Raw genomic sequence first — 20,933 nt, 5'->3', positions numbered from 1 at the left:
GGGTGGTTGGTTGGTGGAACAGACTTCCATCCCTTGTGGTGGAGGTTGATAGCCTAAATAAGTTTAAGGCTCAGCTGGACATGTATTTTGAACGAACAGGGGGGTGAAGTGGAAGTGGTTTTTTTCTTTTTTTTTGGCTGATGCTACATAAGCTTGCTTTCTTGCATCAAATGCCTCTACTAATGCTAATGCTAATGCTAAAGCAAACAGGCTCGTGCTTTTGCAGGAGGGCCTTGATGTCGTCAGTGTTTTGCCGGAATCCACGACAATTCCACTGTAGGAATTTAGCCATTATTTGGACTTGGTGGGTCCATCAGGCGGCTTCCGAGGTGCTGAGGGCTTAATTTTGTCAGTCTTGGATTTATCTTTCCTGGGGAAGTATGGACGCTGTCCTGTGTCCATTTCTTCCTCAGCGAAGAGTTCGAAAACTGACTCATCATGTACCTCCTTCTGCTCGACATCCATGTTCTCTTGGGTGCTAGGGGGGACTTCCCCTTTTTTATTCTTATCTTTCATAGTTACCTTTGTTGCTTGTGGAGCATTAGGAGGTACCGATACAGGAGTGGCAGTTGATTGGTCCTTCTGCGCAGGTTTTTGCGAACTTAACAAATAACGCGCGATGGGAGTGAAAGACTCCTTTGGAGGGATGGACATGTCCGTCTGTGTTCCGATGGAACACCTCCCTGCTACCTTCTGGGCGTAGGTAGGTTTGTTGATGTTGAGCGGTTTCACTGCTTTCCTTGCCTCCTGGTACGATATGTTTAGCTCTGCCTTCAGCCGTTGTATTTCTTTTTCTTCTTTCGACCTCTGGCATGCTCGTGAGTAGGCCGGGTGTTCTCCCTCACAGTTAATACAGGTGGGTTTTACGGCTGAACATGCTGTTGTTTTGTGGTCCTTTGCACCGCATCGAGCGCATGCAAGGACTCCACGGCAGGCCATTTGAGAATGTCCGTACTTCTGGCATTTAAAACACCGTAAAGGGTTCGGAACGTACGGACGCACTGAACAGTTGATGTATCCAGCTTTAATCTCATCAGGAGGTTTGGGAGAGTTAAAAGTCAGGATGATGCTCCTGGTTTTAACAATTTTTCCATCCCTTCGCGCAGTAATTCTCTTGACGGCAAGAACTCCCTGGGGTTTTAATTCGGAGCAGATTTCCTCCTCGGTTACGTTGAGAAGGTCCCACTCCGAAATGACACCTCTCGATGAATTGAGTGTTCTATGTGGTGTCACTGTTATGGGTATTCCTCCGATTGATGTTACTCGGAGGAGATGTTCTGATTGCCTGTCAGTTTTGGTTTCAATTAAGAGGTCTCCAGAACGGAGCCTCTTAACTGATTTGGGTGACCCTGCTAACCCATCTAACCCTTTCTGTATGAAGAAGGGCGACATTTTGCCAATCGGTTTTTCAGTGGTGGAATGCATTATTAGAAATCTTGGGATAGGCCCTGATGATGATGTTTCAGTTCGCTGCCTCTTTGTCGCAATAATATTATCTGCCTCTCCGTCTATGTTTTCAGATAGGGACCGGGTTGGGGCCCCTGAAGAAATAAGTTTATCAGGATTCATATATTTTTTTAATGGTTCAGTGCCCGGGCTCCCCACCCACCACGGAGCCCAAAGGGACGCCCACTACCCGGCATGCAATAAATGCGCTCGGGAGTGGGACGCCAGGGCTACCCAGACACTATACCCGCACCGCCGCCAGCCTGAATCCTGTCCCTCGGACCATGAGGGTAGGGGCGTGGCATTGACACGGTTGACCCTCGCAGGCGAGCCTACTAGCCGATTGATCCTAGCCGGGCCTTCCAGGACCACCCGTCTTGTCGAAGCAGGGGCCAAAGTGGTGTATTGAAGCTGGGCCCCTCAACCACCAGGATCCCCCTTTCCGAATTTCCACGGGTCGCAGCGCACGGCAAACACGCCGGATTCCATTGATGTAAGCCCGGAACCTAGGCTGAAACTAGATAGCAAAATAGGTATTACTGCATTATAATATTGTCAATTAATCAATAATCAAATTTATTAAGCTTATTAATTTTCATTGTTAATTACTTAAATTGTATTTAAATGGAAATTATAAGACAAAAGACTAGAGCAACAAAGCAATGAGCACAAAGCAGTGGGAGTGCTGTGTGGAGAACACAGCACTTCGGGGGAGAACTGAAGAGGGCGATTCTCCAACTCATTACGGCCTAAAAAAATGTAAACCTAAAAGTTCCATGTAAACTCCTCCAGGTCCAGGTGATTTGCCATTCCTTCCTTCCTTTAGCAGGAGTTCCACTTCCCTAACAGAAACTTTTAAGCCCATGTCTTCTACACCAAAATCCTCCATCGTCTTGAACTCTTCCCAGTCTGCTTTTAAAAGTCCTTTGTAGTACTCCGTCCAGTCTTTCAAAGGTATTAATTGCAAACCAGCATTGTGTTTATTCTGTTTTCTCAAGTCTTTAAGGATGTTCCATGATTCCGCTGATTGCTTGAAGCCCAATTTACTATTAATAGTTGCACATTTCCTTTCCCATTCTTCACTTCTACTACCAACCGATTGGCTATTTTCTTTTTTTCAACATAAATGTTCCTATATGCATCATTCCTATCACCCAGCCATTTCTGATATGCAAGTTTCTTTTCCTCTACAGCAGCTCTTACTTTCTCTGTCATCCAGGTCTTTTTTGGTCCTTGGCTCTTCTTTTTGCCTAGGATTTCACGAGCTATTTTTTTAACAGTATTTTTTAAATATTCGTAGATTTCTTCAGTATTACCTTTTATCTCTATGTTAATTGCAGCATCCAGTCTGTGGGTGAAGTTGTTTCTAATGCTGTCGTCCTGGAGTAGGTCAATGTTAAATTGATCCACTTGTAGCATTTCTCCTTCCCTGCATTGTTGGTTGTCCACACTTATTTTATTAATCCAGTTCCACCTCAGTGTTGTTTTAACACGAAAATGGTCAGATCCACATTCAGCTCCTCTATAAACTCTGACATCTTTCAATACATATGTCCCTGAATGTTTTGAAATAATGTAATCTATAACTGATCTAATTTGTCTTGTCTCCTGTGACCAAGTATATTTATAGATATCCTTGTGTTGGAAAAATGTGTTGTTTATTCTCAAGTCGAACTGTTCACGAAGATTGCATAGTCTGTCTCCGTTGTCATTCCTCTCTTTCTCTCCAAATCTTCCAATAACTTTGCTATTTTGTTCAGTTCCTACTCTTGCATTGAAATCACCCATTAGAAATATCTCTTTGTTCTTAGGAATTTTTTCTATTAGTTCTCTCAGATCATCCCAAAATTCATCCTTCAAGGTATCGGCGGTGTCATTAGTCGGGGCATATATTCCCAAAATACATATTTCTCTCCCGTACATTTTCAGTTCCAATGAGATCATTCTTTCATTAATAAATTGCCAGTTTTTGATGTTGTGTCTCAATTTATTTTTCACAGCAATAGAAACTCCTGCTTTTGCTCTTTCACTCTTATCAACTCCACTCCAAAAATGGTAGTATTCTCCCATCATTTCCTCTCCACATCCCTTTTTCTTTGTCTCTGATAACACGACGATGTCTAACTTGAATTTTTGCAGTTCATCCGAAAGAAAGTTTCTTTTAGTTGAAAGGCCTTGAATATTCCAGCATCCCAAAATCATAGTCCTTTTCCGTTTGCCGTGTCGTTTACAAAAGTGCAGTCCATTTTCATTTTCACTTATAGGTCGTTTAGCATTTGTGTATTTTTTACACTGAACGAGGAGCTAGCCCGTTGCAGCAACCCCCAACCTGGAGGGCCGGGGTATCTCTCTTAGTCTGGCCCCTACCCTTTGACCTGTCCTGCTTGGGAGGCCCTACCAGTAGCTAAGCTACCGCCGACTTAGCTCTCCGGGTCATCGGGACACGCAAGCTCCCCCACTGCGACAAGGTGGAGAATACCATCGGAGGAGTGCAGATATATCGGAGCTGAAAGTAATTCTTGCACTGCTTCTATTGCAATGAGCAGTAGCCTGGAAAGAAAAGTGCTGGGGATTTCAAGAACTGCTGGGAGTCATCTTGGAACGTGGAAAAAATAAATACATGGAATGTGTTTGGGTAACTAACAGTAAGAACAGGTGCATCTTTACCTACATGTACACCAATGATAGGAGTACAGTAAATAAATCTGATGAATTTGAAGTGCTGGTCAGGACATCAAAGGCAGATATTCTTGGGATATCAGAGATGTGGTGTCGCGGATATAAGAAATGGAGAATTGGAATTTTCGGAGTACAATGTGTACAGAAAGGATAAGCAGGATATTAAGGCAGGTGGGGTTATACTGTTAGTTAAGAAATGCATAAAACCTAAGGAAGTGAATCCATCTGACATGGGAGGGCTGTGCAGTGTTGAATCAGTGTGGTGTGACATAAATACCTGGAAAGCAAAATTGAGAGTAGGAATGTGTTAGAAGCTGATTGACTCTGATGAATGCAATTAACAACTGTAGAGAGAAATAGAGAGTTCCAGTAAATCAGATTGTCTTATAATGGGGATTTTAACTTCCCAGATATTGACTGGAAATTGTGGGTTGGTCACTCGCACACTAGTAAGACTTTTGAGGATTTACAGGATGATTGTTTTCTACAATAGCATGTTTGAGAGGCAACTACAGGGAATAATCCTCTTGATCTAATTATCAGCAGCAATTATTCATGCATTATGAATCTGCAGATAAGGGAACCACTAGGTAGCAGTGATCACAGTGTACTGATGTGGGATTTACTGAAAGATGTAACTACAATGGTGTGCAAAATTTAAGGACCAGTCTGGTTTTCACCCCTGTAGCTTCTCATAGAAGTGGCCTGGATATGGGAAAAGCATACCAAAGAACCTCGTGATGTACAGAAATGAAGGAAACAACACTGACACAATAATGGAAACAAAATGGTACAGAGGGACTTTATTCAAAAATGGCAACATAGCACTGGCTGCCATGATAACAGTGATACAGATGCATCACTGATAAAGATCGAAAAAAGGGCAGAGGTGGTCCTCAGTAGGAGATATGGCCACCCCTAATGTCACTGCAGGCTTTGCACCGCGTGTCCACACTTAGAACTGTGTTGTTGATAAGTTCTTGCGGTAACATCGTCTATTCCTCTGTCAGTGCCATCTTCAGCTGGTCAACATTTTCTGGTGGGTGTGGACATCCCGCTAGGCATCTCCCCAGAGCATCCCATATGTGTTCAATGGGATTTAGATCAGTAGAATGGGCAGGCCAATGCATACAAACAATGTCCTCACTTTTCAAAAGCACATCAACAGCTGCAGTGTGATGGGGTGTGGTGTTGTCATCCATAAACATGAACTTGTGGCCAATGGCACCTCGGAACAGATGCACGTGAGGAACGATTACCTCAGTACAGCAGCGTGCTCCAGTTACAGTACCGAATTCCAGTATCTGGAGATGTGTATGTCCATCCAAGATAATGCCTCCCCAGACGAGAACACCTCGACTGCCATATCAATCGCTTTCAGTGATGTTTGGGGGTGATACCATGTGCCAACCTCTCGCTAGATTAGCTGACGTCCAGAATTGCTGCCAAGACTGAATCTACTCTCATCAGTAAAGAGTACCTTAAGTAAAGATTTTGTGGTTGTAGCTTTTAGAAATAATGTTGGTCCTTAAGTTTTGCATGCCAGTGGATTTAGATTTAATGATGAGTTTGTCTTCTTGTCTCACAAGGCTTAAACATACACCAATGTTTTGCACACCAGTGTACCATTATTAGGGGTAAAGGGAAGGGTTTTTGCTTTCGTAAAGCTGATTATAGTGGTCTTAGACAGTTTTTAAATTCTAAACAGTGGAACCAACGGATGATGTTACCAACAGCAAATTCCAAATTCTAAAGCCTTCAAGGAATTAATCTTGGAAGTTACTAGATTTCTCATACCAACTAAGAAATACTGTACACTGTTTAGGCCTGAATGGATGTCAGATGAACTAATGAGACTCGTGGAAGAGAAGAAAAGTGCATGGGATGCATATAAATGATCGCAAGACACTGGAGACATGCTAATGCATCCTCAGTCCACAAAGGGTGACACGAGTAATTACAAACCTGTTAGTTTAACTCCTCTTTCGGGGAAAATAATGGAGTCAGTGGGTAAAGAAGCACTGCAAGATCATCTAGACAACACTGCAGTTGTAGTTCGAGCATGACATGGGTCAGTTGAGGGGAAGTCTTGTTTGACCAATTTGAATGGATACTATGATATGGTCACAAAGGAACTGGAAGAAAAAATAATTTTGATATCATATACTTGGATTTCAAAAAAGCTTTTGGTACTGTTGCACATGGAAGACTACTGCACAAATTGAAGCACTGTGGCATTAAGGGCAAGTTGCTGCTATAGGTAAAGGGATGGTTGAGTGGGAGACGGTAGAGAGTGTTAATCAATGGACACTGCTCTTCGTGGACTAATGTTATTAGTGGAGTCCCTCAGGGTTCAGTGTTGGGATCATTGTTATTTTATATATTTATCAATGTTATTGATGAAGGTATATCAAGCTTCATGTCCAAGTTTGCAGATGATACGAAGTAATGACAGTAAGCTACTGCAACAGGATCTAGAAAAGTTGAGCAGACAGGCTGAGAGGTGGCAACTGAAGTTTAACATTGACAGATGCAAAGTACTGCATACGGGTAGCAGTAACCCCCTAGAATAATATACCAATGGTGTGGTACTACACTCAGGGAAGTGGAGAATGAAAAAGACCTACAGTCTGATATGAAGTTATCTGAGAAAAGCAGACAGGATGCAAGAGTAGCTCATGGGGTCTTGTCAAGGACATACAGGAATTTTATTAGCAGGGATAAGAAGGTGATTATCCCTTGTATACGGAAATGATCAGGTCACACCTTAAACTGCCTACAGGTCTGGAGGCCTAATTTTAGGAAGGATGTAGAGCTGCAGGAACAAGAACAGAGAAGGGCAACTAGATTGAAGAATGTAACAAAGGGTTGCTGTTACCAAGAAAGGCTTTATGTTCTGCAAATTTCCACATCTGGAGTTTAAGCACATGCAAAGTGATGGGATTTTTCCTCTTGCTCTGATTACACACTTGGACCATAAATTCAAATTGAGGAAAGACAATTGTAGAATAGATGTATGGAAATTTGTCTTTAGCTAGCAGTTGTTTGATAGTTGGAACAAACTTCTATCTGTTGTAGCGGAGGTCAACAACTTAATTAACTTCAAGGCAGAGCTAGACAAACATTTGGAGTGAATGGGTGGGCGAAATGGGAAGATTTTTCTTCTATGGCTGACGCTGTATAAGCTTGCTTTCTTGCATCATATGCCTCTATTAATGCTAATGCAAAATTGCTATTGTTGATTCTGTCAATATAGTCCCCAATATCATATTTTCAGTCTTCTCTCTAAATTTTTCTCTTGACTGCAACAATAAATAGAAATAAATAGACTAAGAAAACATCATTTAAATTTTATATGGCAGAAGGAAGAGAAAGAAGTTTCTGTTTAATTTGTCTGAATACCTTTCTCCTCTGGGAAACCAACAGCTTTATCCACAGAACCAAATAAAAAAATAAACCATACTGCTCTCTCTCTCTCTCTGTCTTTCCCCTAAATATACATATAAATAAAAATCCATTTTCCATCAATTTTTTTTAAAGTCTTTCAAAGAATATGACCTTGAAAGTATTGAAGAAATTATAAACATTAAGCCAAACAACACATGGAAAATGACCTTGCTGTTTCATTTTTTTTTTTTTTTTTTTTTTTTTTATTTCTTGTTCAAACAGGTACAGTAAAACCTGATTAATCAGAAGTTCAAGTGGACAAAATGCGTATGTTTTGATTTAAATGGGTTCAGAGTATAGATAAAAATATAAGAATATATATATATATACAGTATATACACACACAATCGAACCTCTCTTTAATGAACTTCCATATAGCGAATTTTTCTATAACAAAGAACGTTTCCATATAACCAACTAATTTCCAAGAGACCTGGGTATGCATTGTTCGCACCTCTGGCCTTTAAGGCAATAAAGCTGATGCTGTAGAAAATATGAATTTAGAGCTGAAATGATTAAGAATTAAGAGCTAAAACATTCTACAATTTAGTGGTGCCCGTAAAACCTTGCAGGAGGAAACTGGCCAACCACGGAGTGGGATAGAAAAAGATGGAAGGCTTTGGGAGAGGCCTCTGCCCAGCAGTGGATCAGCAATGGCTAAAAGGAAGAAGTAAAACTGATACAACCTATACACTACTTTACCGAGAAGTTGCACTGGTCAACTGCTATCTGTGTGTCCACAGCCATTCACAAAGATTAAGGCATATTCTCAACACAGACATTGGCTCCGTTTAACCTGTTTTCTACTGGTAAGCATTATATTGGAGAATTAAGAGAGAGTGATTTAAAAAAAAATAAAAAGATATTGCTTTAAAATTTGTTATTCCTGACAGTAGTGTGTTAACAATTGTGAAAAACTATGTTTCTATTTTCTGTTTAAGGAAACGAGATCTAGTCGAAAACGTGCGAAATTATGCCTGTGTGAAGATGTAGATGAAGCAATTTTTAAGTGGATGAAGTTAATTCAAGACAAAAATGAGCCAATATCACGGCTATTAATAAAAGAAAAGGCTATAGAATATGCATCTTTTCTGTGGCATAAAACATTCCAAGCCAATTCAGGTTGGCTGGACAAATTTAAAAAGCACTGTGGCTTACTCAAAGTTATTTCTCTTGCAATCGAAGATTATACTCATTGGAAAGAAACAGTTTTGAAAAAATTATGGAGGATTACAAGCCCAAAGACATATTGAATGTTAATGATACCGGTCTATTTTTTAAATGTTTGCTGAACAAGACACTGACTTTTAAAGGTGATAAAGCGTTTAGGTGGTAAAAATAGTAAGGAGAGAATTACAGTCTTGGTTGGTGCAAATATGGCTGGTAATGAAAAACTGAAGCTTTTGGTAATAGGTAAAAGCAGGGCTCTATTTGTGACGGTATGCAATGGTACGGCATACCGGCACCTTTATTAACAGTGACGTGTGACATTTAGATGCAATACACTTCGAAATTTATAATATTCCGTAAATTTTTTCACATGTTTACCTACTTACTATTCAGATAAGCTTAAAATGATTTAACTAAATTTGCATTTTTTACTGTCTATTGTTAAGATATTTTCTATATAAAACTGTATAACCACTTTTATAATTCTAAATTACTCAATCGGACCTCTGTTTAATTATTTTGAATTCCCCTTGCACAAACTACATTTAAAATAGTTTCGGTTGAGGGAAGAAAATTTTCACATAGCGAACGGATTAGGAGAGAATTAACTCGGTACGGCCTGTTCGCATTTCTGGCCTTCAGGCAATTAGTGCTGCTGCGCGAATTAAGAGAGCTAAAGTGATTAGTATTGTATAACTTAGCAGTACCTGGTAAAACCTATCTGACCACTCGTCCCACATATGGAGAAGTCGCACTGGTCAACAGTGTGCAGATCAAGAGGTATTCCCAATGGTGTCCAACCTATTCTAGTACCGGGGCCATATTCAAAAAAATTCAAAGTTTCTTTAGTGTGTTACATTTTCAATATCTTATTGCATGTAAAAGTAAAATTGAAAATATTCAAAATTTTACTTAAGTACAATACACAATTATATTTACAGAACAAAACGTTTAATGAGAAAAATTTTTTGATAATAAAATTTAAAATGCTGTTTCAGTTCACTTTTTTCACGGGCTGCAGGTTGCACACCTTTGTGAATCAACTGTAAGCGCCCCATTCGAGAATTAGAAAACTGATTTTCTTTTACCCCATGAAGTTTTTCCCGTCTCTGTTTACTCTTTACTTTACCTGAATATCCGAATGATACCGATATTTTGGATATTTTTGCAGTTTCAAATCCTTTTCACATCCCTTTAATTTTCAATTTTTCCTGATAGCAAAGAATGAGTACAGGCACCTATTTTTTTTACAAAAAAAAAGCACTGGGTAAAAGTAAATAACCCCGATGTTTAAAAGGAGTAAAGTTGTCAGAGTTCAACTATAACTACAACTATAACCTTGGATGACAAGTGAAATTTTTGAGCAGTGGATTTTACATTTCGATAGAAAGATGACAAAAGAAAACAGAAAAATCGTGCTGATTGTCAATGACTGCCCCGCCCACCTTTATTTGGTAATTTCAAAACTTACAAGTGTGAAGTTTGTTTTCTTCCCTCCGAATACCTCGTCTAAACTGCAGCCAATGGACTGAAACATTATCGAGAATTTGAAAATGCACTACCGAAGGAGCATATTGAAAAAAAATTATACTATGAATAGAAACCAACCAACCTATAGATTCTATTATAGATTTGCAGATGTGCATACCAGGGTTGGTGAAAGCGTGGAGTCAAGATGTGACGGAAACAACAACAATTAAGAATTGTTTCACAAAAAAAAACAGGTTTTGCTAAAACGCTAAGTAACAGCGATGAGAGGGATGAACTACTACAAGACAGTGAGCAATCTTGTGAAGAGTTGATTGAGGTTTGATCAGTGGAGAAATTGTTCTTGACGAATTTTTAAGAGTTGATAATGATGTCATAGTAGCTGAATATTCAAGTGACTCCAATATTTTGGAGCATATTTAAAGAACTAGTGACAATATCGACGATGAGTTGGATGAAAATTAGGGCAATATTAAACCTTCCATACAAGAAATGTTGGCAGCATTTGTATCTTTGTGTCGAGGCCTTCAGTGGGAAGAAAATGTGACAAAAAATATATTTGAGTGTGAACACTCAAATGTGAACATTTTTATGAATGGTATACAGCGGAATCCAGTGCACAACAAAAAATAACCAAATATTTTACGACATAATTCTTAAAAGTGTATTAATACATTGTGAGCATCACATATGTAGTAATTTCTTAATATGTATTGATAAATTAATTGCTTTAAAATGTTAGAAAATTGATTCATTCCCACTTATTTCTCATTTCACATCTTTTACTATATTTCTGAAATTACAGTATTTTTCTTTGTTGAAAAGGTTATATTTCTTTATAATGAAATTTCTGTTTAACAATTTTTTTCAAGGGAACGATCGATTTCATTATATAGAGGTCCAACTGTGCATATATATAAACTGCTCAACAAAATTAACACAATAAACCGTTTTTAATAAATATTTTATTGTGATCAGTGTCACAGAAGGCAAATATTTGATATTATATGCATTCTGGTATACAAATTCCAGATATTCAATAGAAATGTTTAGGGATGGCAACACCAGAAGTAACACAAGTTATAATAACTGGGAGCTAAATGATTTTGTTATAACTAAGAAAAAGCAAGTGAGAAATTGCTGAAGCTAAAAGTAAACAAGGAACCAGGAGATGAAGGGATCTATCTACTTATATTAAAAAATTAAAAGTAGTAGCAACAAACCATCTCTATGGTTTGGAGATGTGCAAATGTGTCATTCACAAAGGTAGGATCAAAGGGTGATGTTAGCAATTACAGAAAAAATAAAAATAATATATATTCCTTATCTCATTAGGTATAATTGTGTGTGTGTGTGTGTGTGTGTGTGTGTGTGTGTGTGTGTGTGTGTGTGTGTGTGTGTGTGTGTGTGTGTGTGTGTGTGTGTGTGTGTGTGTGTGTGATCATATATGGATTTGTTGGGGGGGGAAGGATCTTGCCTGACCAATCTGCTTGGCTACTATGATGAAGTAACAAAGCAAATGGATACAGAGTACTGACCTACTTAGATTACAGCAAAGTTTTGACACTGTTCAACACAAAAGACTGCATACAAGGAGGCGTATGGCATTTGGGACATATTGTAGGTGGTAGATGACTTTCATCAACCGGTGAAATACCATCACTTTGCTTATTGAAGTGGTGAAAACCATGTTTAGTCTCTAGAGCAAAGTTTCCGGCATCCCCTCCCCCAATACTTCTCCTTCAACCCATGCATGGTACTAAGTACTATAGGTTTTGATACCTTTCGTGTTTGGGGTTTTCATAAAAAAAAAAAATAAATAAATAAGACCAAGAGTTAGTTGAGTGGCAGAAGACAGTGGGTTGTTATGACTGGGCACTGCACTTCTAGTCCTAATGTTATTAGTCGAGTACACCACAATACAGTGCTGGACCCCTTATTGTTCATAATATTCATTAATGATATTTATGAGGGTATATCAAGCTTACTGTCTAAGTTTTAGGATGATCCAAAGATTGGCAGGATGCTTATTGACAGAAATCAAGGCATACTACTGTAACAAGGTCCATATATAATAGAAATATTGGCTGAAACTGAGGTTTAACATTGGTAAATGCAAGGTCCTGCATTTGGGTGGCAGTAATCCCAGAAAGCATACTAATTAGGTGGTAACACACAATATGTGGTGAACGAAAGAGACCTAAGGACATGCACATTAAAATAAATTTTGTTTATACTCGGGAACGACCAAACGGTCAGAGCAGTTTACAAGATACACAGAATACAAGAAACAGCACCGTATTCAGAAGTCACGGGCTTGAACCTCGGTCACTCAAGGCACATGTACTTATGCACCCGCGCACCTGACCACTAGGAAGTGCTAGAATATCTCGTGGAGTTCGATCAATGATATTTTTATTATTATTATTATTACTAGCCATATAGTGCAAGGAAGCCTGAGGCTTATGCTGAACCAGTTTAAAAAAAATTTCCAAAGTTACCTAGAGAGAGAGAGAGAGAGAGAGAGAGAGAGAGAGAGAGAGAAAGAGAGAGAGAAAGAGAGAGAGAGAGAAAGAGAGAGAGAAAGAGAGAGAGAAAGAGAGAGAGAGAGAAGTAGAAGGGAATCACCAAGAAGAGAAGAATGATGATATCCAGCTCAGGACCCTGGGTGTGCCAAGCCTATACTCGCCAGATGTGAACCCCTGGGGTTGATATATATATATAGGAACTTTTCCCAGGGAGGTAGTTATCCTACTGTATAAGGCACTGTGTAGGCCGCATCTTGCACACAGGTCTGGGTAGGCTGCATCAGGCAGAACACAGGTCTGAAAGCTTCATTTGAAGAAATTTGTGGATCTCTGAAACAGGTGCAGAAAAAAGCAACCATATTAGTTCTTACCACAAAAGAATTCAGTTCTGCAAATTACAGCACTTTGAAAGTAGGCATCTGTGAGGAGACCTGATTGAACTGTTTATGGTTTTAAATTTACTGAGTAAACTTAATGATGATGACGGTATTCACACACACACAAAAACTGAAAAAGGATGGTTTCAGGGATATATGTGTTCAACTTTTCTTAGGGCCAGAGAGTAACTGAATGTTGGAACAAATTACCATGTGGCATTGTGGAAGGGGTAATTTGATATATTATTAGAGGGGGATGGAGAGCTGAAATTGGTGGCTCTTTTTTTTTTTTTTTTTTTGTTGTTCCTAATACTGTATACAGTCTTCTTCCCTTACATTATTTGCCAATACTCGACTAATAATAATGACTGGAAGTTAACCAATTTTACTATAACTGAAAGGAAAAAACTGCAGTTAAAGGTAAACAAGACAAATTGCTACTATGGAGGTGACTCTATCATCAGGAAGACTGGGAATATATTGTGTAAAAAGGATAGATGGAATAGGACAAGGGTACGTCTGCCAGGGGCAAAAGTTGATGACGTTGTGAAGCATATATCATCTTTTAAGGGCACAAAGGGTGACATTGTTGTACACGTTGGCACGAATGATATTAAGAGTAGGAGATCTGCAGATTTACTTAACAAGTACAGGTCAATGTTGCGAAAAAGTCGTGAGTAATGGTCAAATTTGAAAGTGTCTGCAATTCTGCCCAGACACAATAGGAGGGAGTACATGATGAGAGCCTTGTCAATCAATTCGGCCCTGGAGGTAATGTGCAAGGCTCAAGGGGTAGAATTTTTTTTCAGCGTGGTCTGTGCTTGTTAACAGGAGAGACTGCTTCTACAGGGATGGGATACACTTAAATAGAAAGGGTGCAAGAATATTTGCTGATGGTATTGAGAATGCGTTAGATGGGGCGGAAAATCTGCTAGCTTGGGGAGATTCACAGACAAAGGTTTAAAGTAGCCGCAGGCAGAAGTGAAGGTGATTCTTGCACTACTTCTATTAGAATAAGGCAGCTTGTAGCTAGGGGTGGTGGGGGTTTCAGGGACTGATGGCAGTCATCGTGAAACAGGTGGGTATATGGGATGTGTTGGGGTAACTAAGAATAAGAATATGTGCATGTATACCAATGCTAGAAGTATAATAAATAAATTTGATGAATTTGAAGTGTTGGTCCAGACATCAAACACAGATATCAGAGATGTGGCGTCACACTGATATTAGGAATGCAGAATTGGAATTTGGGGAGTACGATGTGTACAGAAAGGATAGACAGGGTAGGAAGGCAGAGGTGTTATGCTTTTAATTAAGAAAAACATAAAATGAAAAGAAGTGCATCCAGTTGTTATAGATCAACACTGTTGCGTCAGTTTGGTGGGAGATAAGGACTACGAAAGCAAAAAATAAGAGTAGGAGTGTGTTACAGGCCTAATGACTCGAATGAGTACAATGAACAATTGTACAGAGAAAAAGAATGGGCTAGTAAATCAGAATGTCCTGTAATGGGGGATTTTAACTTCCCAGATATTGACTGGAACTTGTGGGTTGGTCACTCACACACTAGTCCGACTTTTGAGGATTTATTGGATGATTGTTTTCTGCAGCAGCATGTTCGAGAGGCATGTTCAGAGAAAGTAATACTCTTGATCTGGTTATCAGCAGTGATCATTCGTGTATTAAGAATTTGCAGATAAAGGAACCACTAGGTGGCAGTGATCACAGTGTACTGATGTGGGATTTACTTAAAGATATAATTACCATCGGGATAAAGGAAAGGGTTTTTGCTTCCGTAAAGGTGATTACAGTGGTGTCAGACAGTTTTTAAATTCTGTACAGTGGGATCAACTGATGATGTTACCAACAGCAAATTCTAAGTGGGAAGCATTCAAGGAATTAATTGTAGAAGCTACTAAAAGATTCATACCTACTAAGAAAAATTGTTCAAGGTTTAGGCCTAAATGGTTGTCAAATGAACTAATGAGACTCATGGCAGAGAAGAAAAATGCATGGGATGAATATAAATTATCAGGTGACATAGAAGCCTATGGCAGATATAAGCTAGTCTGTACTCAAGTCACAAAGGAGGTTAGGCAGATTACGAGAAATCTTTGGCAAAGGATGCTAACAAAAACAGCAAGGATTTCTTATATAAACTTATATAAAATCTAAAATTGGCCCACTTGATATCGATGGTTATCCTGCTGATGATCCTGCTCAGATAGCAAACAAACTGAATGAGTATTTTGCATCTACATTCACACATGAGGAGTTATTAAGGACTGAAAATGTCGGAAGGTTATCAAATTGTAGCAGGGTGCTTAATGATTTTGTAATAACTGAGAGCAAAGTGGAGAAGAAATTGTTGAAGTTAAACATAAGAAAGGCACCTATGGTAGATGAGTTCTATCCAGTTATATTAAGGAGGCGGCAAAGGAAGTAAGCAAACCCTAAGTCATAATTATGAGAGCAATCCTTGATCCCAGTTGTGGTCCCCACGGACTGGAGATGTGAAAATGTATCCCCAATTCACAAAGAGGATCAAAGGGTGACAGGAGTAATTACAGACCAGTCAGTTTAACTTCGGTTCCAGGTAAAATAATGGAGTCACTGGTTAAAGATGCATTGCAAGATATTAAGACAAGACTGCAGAAATAATTCAGACACAGCATGGGTTTGTTAAGGGAAAGTCTTATCTAACATATTTGATTGAATATTATGATGTGGTTACAAAGGAACTGGATCCAAAAAAATAATTTTGATATCATATATTTGGATTTCAGGAAAGCTTTTAACACTGTTGTGCATGGAAGACTACTGTACAAATTGGAGCAGAATGGTATCAAGGGTTATTACAATGGATAAAAGGATGTTGAGTGGGAGAAGACAGAAGGTGGTAATTAATGGGTGTTGCTCTTCATGGACTAATGTTATTAGTGGAGTCCCACAGGGTTCGGTGTTGGGTCCACTGTTGTTTTGTATATTTATCAATGATATTGATGAAGGTATATCAGGCTTAGTTTTGAAGTTTGCAGATGATACAAAGGTTAGCAGGGTTGTTAATGGTAGTGTGCTACTGCCAACAGGATCTAGAAAATTTGGGAAGATGGGCTGAGAAGTGGTAACTGAAGTTTAACATTGACAAATGCAAAGTACTGCATATGGGTAGAAGTAACCCCAGAGAAATGTACCAACTGTGTGGTACTACCACTTAGAGTGGTAGAAATGAAAGACTCGGGAGTAATTGTGCAGTCAGATATGAAGTTTTCTGAGTAATGCAGACAGGCTGCAAAGGGCAGGTCATGGGGTTTTGTCAATGATATACAGGAATTTTGCTACCAGGGAAAAGGAGGTGATTTTCCCTCTGTATTGCCCTCGTATAAGGCAATGGTCAGGCCACGCCTTGAGTACTCCGTACAGGTCTGGAGTCCTCATTTTAGAAGATGTAGATTTGCTTGAGCATGTACAGAGAAGGGCATGTTACAGAGAAGACAAGATTGGTGAGGGGAATAAAGGGATCCTCTTACCAAGCGAGGCTTAAGTTCTGCCAAATTGCACCGGTACTATGTGAGGTGATCTGATTGAGGTGTATAAGCCCTTGAATGGGTTGAGCACGCTGAATTCTGATGGGATCTTGCCACTTGTTCATATTATGAACCTAAGGGGGGGGGCGGATAAATTCAAATTGAGGAAAGACAGATGTAAAATAGTTTGTTGTTGTTGATTGTTTTTTAGAGCATTAGCAACTAAGGCCATATTGCTCCGGGAATATGCAGTGGTCAATTCCCTGACCTTTCTGCATCCTCTGTATTTGGTGTCACGGGCTCGAACCCCGGTGTAATCAAGAAGCGTGTGCTATAAACTGCTGCTCCTGCCCACTGGCTACAGAGGCACATGTAGAATAGATGTGCAGAAATTTGCCTTTAGCCAGCGGGTGGTTAATTGCTGGAACAAATGTCCATCTGTCGTTGTGGAAGTTGATAGGTTAAATAAATTTAAGGAAGAACTGGGCAAACATTTAGAGGGAATTGTTTTGTAATTTTTTTTTTTTTTTTTTTTTTGTCTGATGTTGCATAAGCTTGCTTGCTTTCTTGCATAACGTGCCACTACTACTAACTACTACCAGTTTTTGTACGTTTTTTTTTTTCTTTTTTTTCTTCAATATATTTTCCTCTCAGGCCCCATTTCTATCTGTAATGCAATCATTCATATCTGTAATTTAATCATCTAATCATGTACAATGATTTAAGACCTGAAAAATATGCTGACATAACCTCTTCACTTCTTTGGTATTTTTATACATGCAAGTGAAATTATAAGTTTAGAAACAAAAATAAGTCTGATAGAGTCAGATGTTGTATATTAGATTAGTGTGGCAGCAATTAGTACCCATACTGGTACAAATTTAGTCATTATGAATGCTGATATCTAAATAAGAACACTTGGTGAAACAAAACACCTTCTGTCAGCATTCTTTTTCTTTTAGATTAAATATAATCTCAAAATTGACATAAGCACAGTGAACACCTACTATATTTTTACCTGTTAGGACAGAGTCCATAATTATTATCCCTTTACAATCCATAAAAGATTGCTGTTACCACCTTTCCAGATGATGTAACTGTTTGAAGGTGGAGAAATCTGATGATTCCACTGTTTGGCCAGCTGCTTTCAGACACTCTAACAGTAGAAGTCTCATGTCATGTGTGGCTGCCTACCAAAAGATTTATCAATCATTTTGAACATTCACCACCAATTCTGGGGAAAATTTTTTGGGAATCAGATTGAGTAGATGTAAAAAGCTGTGTGGCTAAAGCACCTCTAATAATTTTAAATCCTTTGACAGAATGCTGTGCATTAATTCAAAAGAGATAATTATAGTCACATTATTTTTTGTGAATGATGACTGAGTCTGCCATCATATTCATGTATGTACAGCAGGGAGCAGCAACTTACAGCTCGCAAGCCACATGCAGCTCTTTGAAAATGTAACTGCAGCTCTTTAACTTTTAGCTCACATGAAGCACAATTTAAAATGGAGTTAGAAGACTTAAAAATCAAGGACATGTGGAGTGCAAGACTAAAATGCCTTAAAACTGAAATTGAGGATTTTGAGAGGCAAAAGACTGTCTTTGCAATTCTACACAAATGGACAGTGATAGACGAGTTGAAAATGCAAGACCAAATTGTGTTTGATGCGTGGAGTAGCTTACCGGACTCATAATTTTAAAATATTTGCGTTAAGACTTTTCTCAGTTTTTGGTTCAACATATTTCTACAGGAAAATATTTTTGAACATGAACTATTTTAAAAATAAATCAAGAAACTGTCTGAACAATGTGAGTATCTCAGCATGTTTAAAGATGAAAATTATGGCGTACTCGCCTGATGTTGAGAGAATAGCTCAAGTCCAGCAGCAAAAGTCACATTAATTTGTACCTAATTGGATGTTTGTTACGTTTTTTTCAGTATTAATAAATGATATTTGCAAATTATGTAATATATATTTTTTTAATAAAACACCTTCACGCTCTCTTCCATTTCTTATAAAAACTTCCTCTCCTCCTCAAGCTGAGGCTCTTCGGATTCCCTTTTTTTTTAAAAATTATATCGAAAATGGCTTTTCACTCAAAAAAGGTTGTTGATCACTAATGTACATCATCAGTGTTTTTCTAAGTAATTAGCTGTTACTGGTCACCTAATGCAAAGAACACCTTCGATGCCACCCACCCCACCCCACCCCACCCCAATTTGAATTCCAGGGCCAACTTTTCTACAATGGCATACGATGGAGGGGATGCACCCAAAGCATAAACCACATCCATCATTGATTTCTTTTGGCACTGAACCCTTCATTTGTAGGCATTTAAAACCAATGGGTTCCAATTAATGGGTTCACATTTCTTTACACAAAGAAATAAAAAGTGCATTTGCAATTTGTGTGATCATTTCTAAGTGAGGTTTTAAAGGTCCAAGCAAACTAAATACGATGGTATCTTTACTCTTTTTCTGATGACCCCCCCCCACACACACACAGGGTGGGGAGGTTAACATAAATCTAAAAGAATGGTTACACAACAAATGTGCAGAAATTTGTTCTGAAACAGAGAATTATTGATTGCTGATATAAACTTCCATCTGCCATTGTTTGAAGTAGGTAGCCAAAATAAATTAAAAATACTAGGAAAACTAATCCGCTGGGATACTTTAGTTATGACATTTCTCTTAGAAGAATGCACAAAACGATATTCTCTAGGAGTATTTAGTGGTTTATTATTTTATTTTTTTCCAATCCTTTGGCTTTAAACTTAGTAGGTATTCTGACATTAGTGGATGGCAACACCAACAGGATCGTGGCCTCTCTATTCAATTGTATGGCATGGTTTTGTTTACTGAAGCATTGTTGTTCCTTAAGCTCTCACAGATGAAATCCATCTCATAATTTCTGGAAATTATGATTTAATATTATTAGGTGATATTACTTTTGGTTTTGTAATATCAAAGTTACGTAAGTTACAGGTAAGATGGTAGAATTTGGTCTGCTCTGCATGTACACCCTTTGAATTTGTTACCTACAGTCCACAATTGTTTTACTATAGCATTCATTTTAATACCAAGCAGTATGGTGTTCAATACTGAGTCTAGAGGGACTATCTTTCTGGAGTTTAATTTAAAATAAAATGTACAAAGTCTCACTTGGAAAGTATTATTGCTAAAATTTTGAATATTTAAAGATAGTCCATTGGTTCCAAAATATATATATATATATATATTTTTTAATTTATTTATTTTATTATTATTATTTTTTTAAAACACTAAACAGGACAGGTATTAGAACTTAAAGTACTTAGTACTGTGCATGGACTGAAGGTCAAGAAGATGAAAGAAGATACTTATTGATATTAGACTTGAATTTCTAAAGATTGAAACTTTCAGAAAATACAGACGAAGGGAAGTTATTCCAGAAAATAGAAGCTGAAGGAATAAATGAGGAAGAAGAAAATTTGGTTTTGTGAGTTTGAAGTTGGACAGTGAAAGGATGCTGACTGGTGGAGGCACATGTTCAGACTGGTTTGGAAGAAAGAGGGAGGAACTACACAACCCGATTCAGAAGAAAAGTGCCAACGGAAGTATCTGTAGAAAAGGCAGGCAAAAGAAACAATGTCCACGAGAAGGAGAGTGGACAGACTTTGTAAAAGATGGGTCATTAATTATGCATTAATTAACCTAACTAGCCTCTTTTGAATGGAGTCAAAAAGCCTGAGAAAAGTAATGTGAGTATTGCCCCGGATGTGGGAACATAGAAGATCAGATTTGCAATTTGTACAAAGAGAGAGAGTAGCTGTTTAGAAGAAAAGAAACTATGACAGCAAAATTTGTGATGTGCTTATGTCAAGAGAAATTAGAAGTCAGAGTATCTCTAATAGAGATATATAATCTTATTCAGAAATCTGAGTGTCATTGAAAATAAACATAGCAGCACAAGAATCTTTTTTGTGAGATATAAGACAGGACTGAGTTTTAGAAGGATTTAAATTAACTTTGCCCAACTGGAGAACAGCATTTAGGGATTTGGAAGTGGTCAAAGAGTGGTGGTAGAAGTTGAAGCTGTTTGTGCAGGGCAAGGTTTCTCAAGCTGGAAGGATGGAAAGCAATATACTATCATCAGCAAAACTATGGATAGGATTTTCACACAATGGATTAAGATCATTAATACACAAGAGGAAAAGAGTGAGAGAAAGAACTGAACTCTGGACAACACCAGCATTAATGGAGAAGTTAGAAACCAGAGAGC

At 38.4% G+C, this 20,933-nt stretch overlaps 1 protein-coding gene across 1 annotated transcript in view; it reads right to left on the bottom strand.

Moving 5' to 3' along the window:
- Positions 1-20,933, bottom strand: part of LOC150074871 (intermembrane lipid transfer protein VPS13D-like) — a gene marked incomplete at its 5' end in the record, with an annotated part of 233,196 nt that overhangs the window by 6,986 nt on the left and 205,277 nt on the right. The gene's annotated exons all lie outside the window — the stretch shown is intronic.

The sequence above is a fragment of the Mastigoproctus giganteus genome, unplaced genomic scaffold (genome assembly GCF_048544385.1).
Source record: "Mastigoproctus giganteus isolate SK-2022 unplaced genomic scaffold, ASM4854438v1 scaffold_23, whole genome shotgun sequence".
NCBI lineage: Eukaryota > Metazoa > Arthropoda > Arachnida > Uropygi > Thelyphonidae > Mastigoproctus > Mastigoproctus giganteus.
This window is presented reverse-complemented; position numbering and strand designations above follow the sequence as displayed.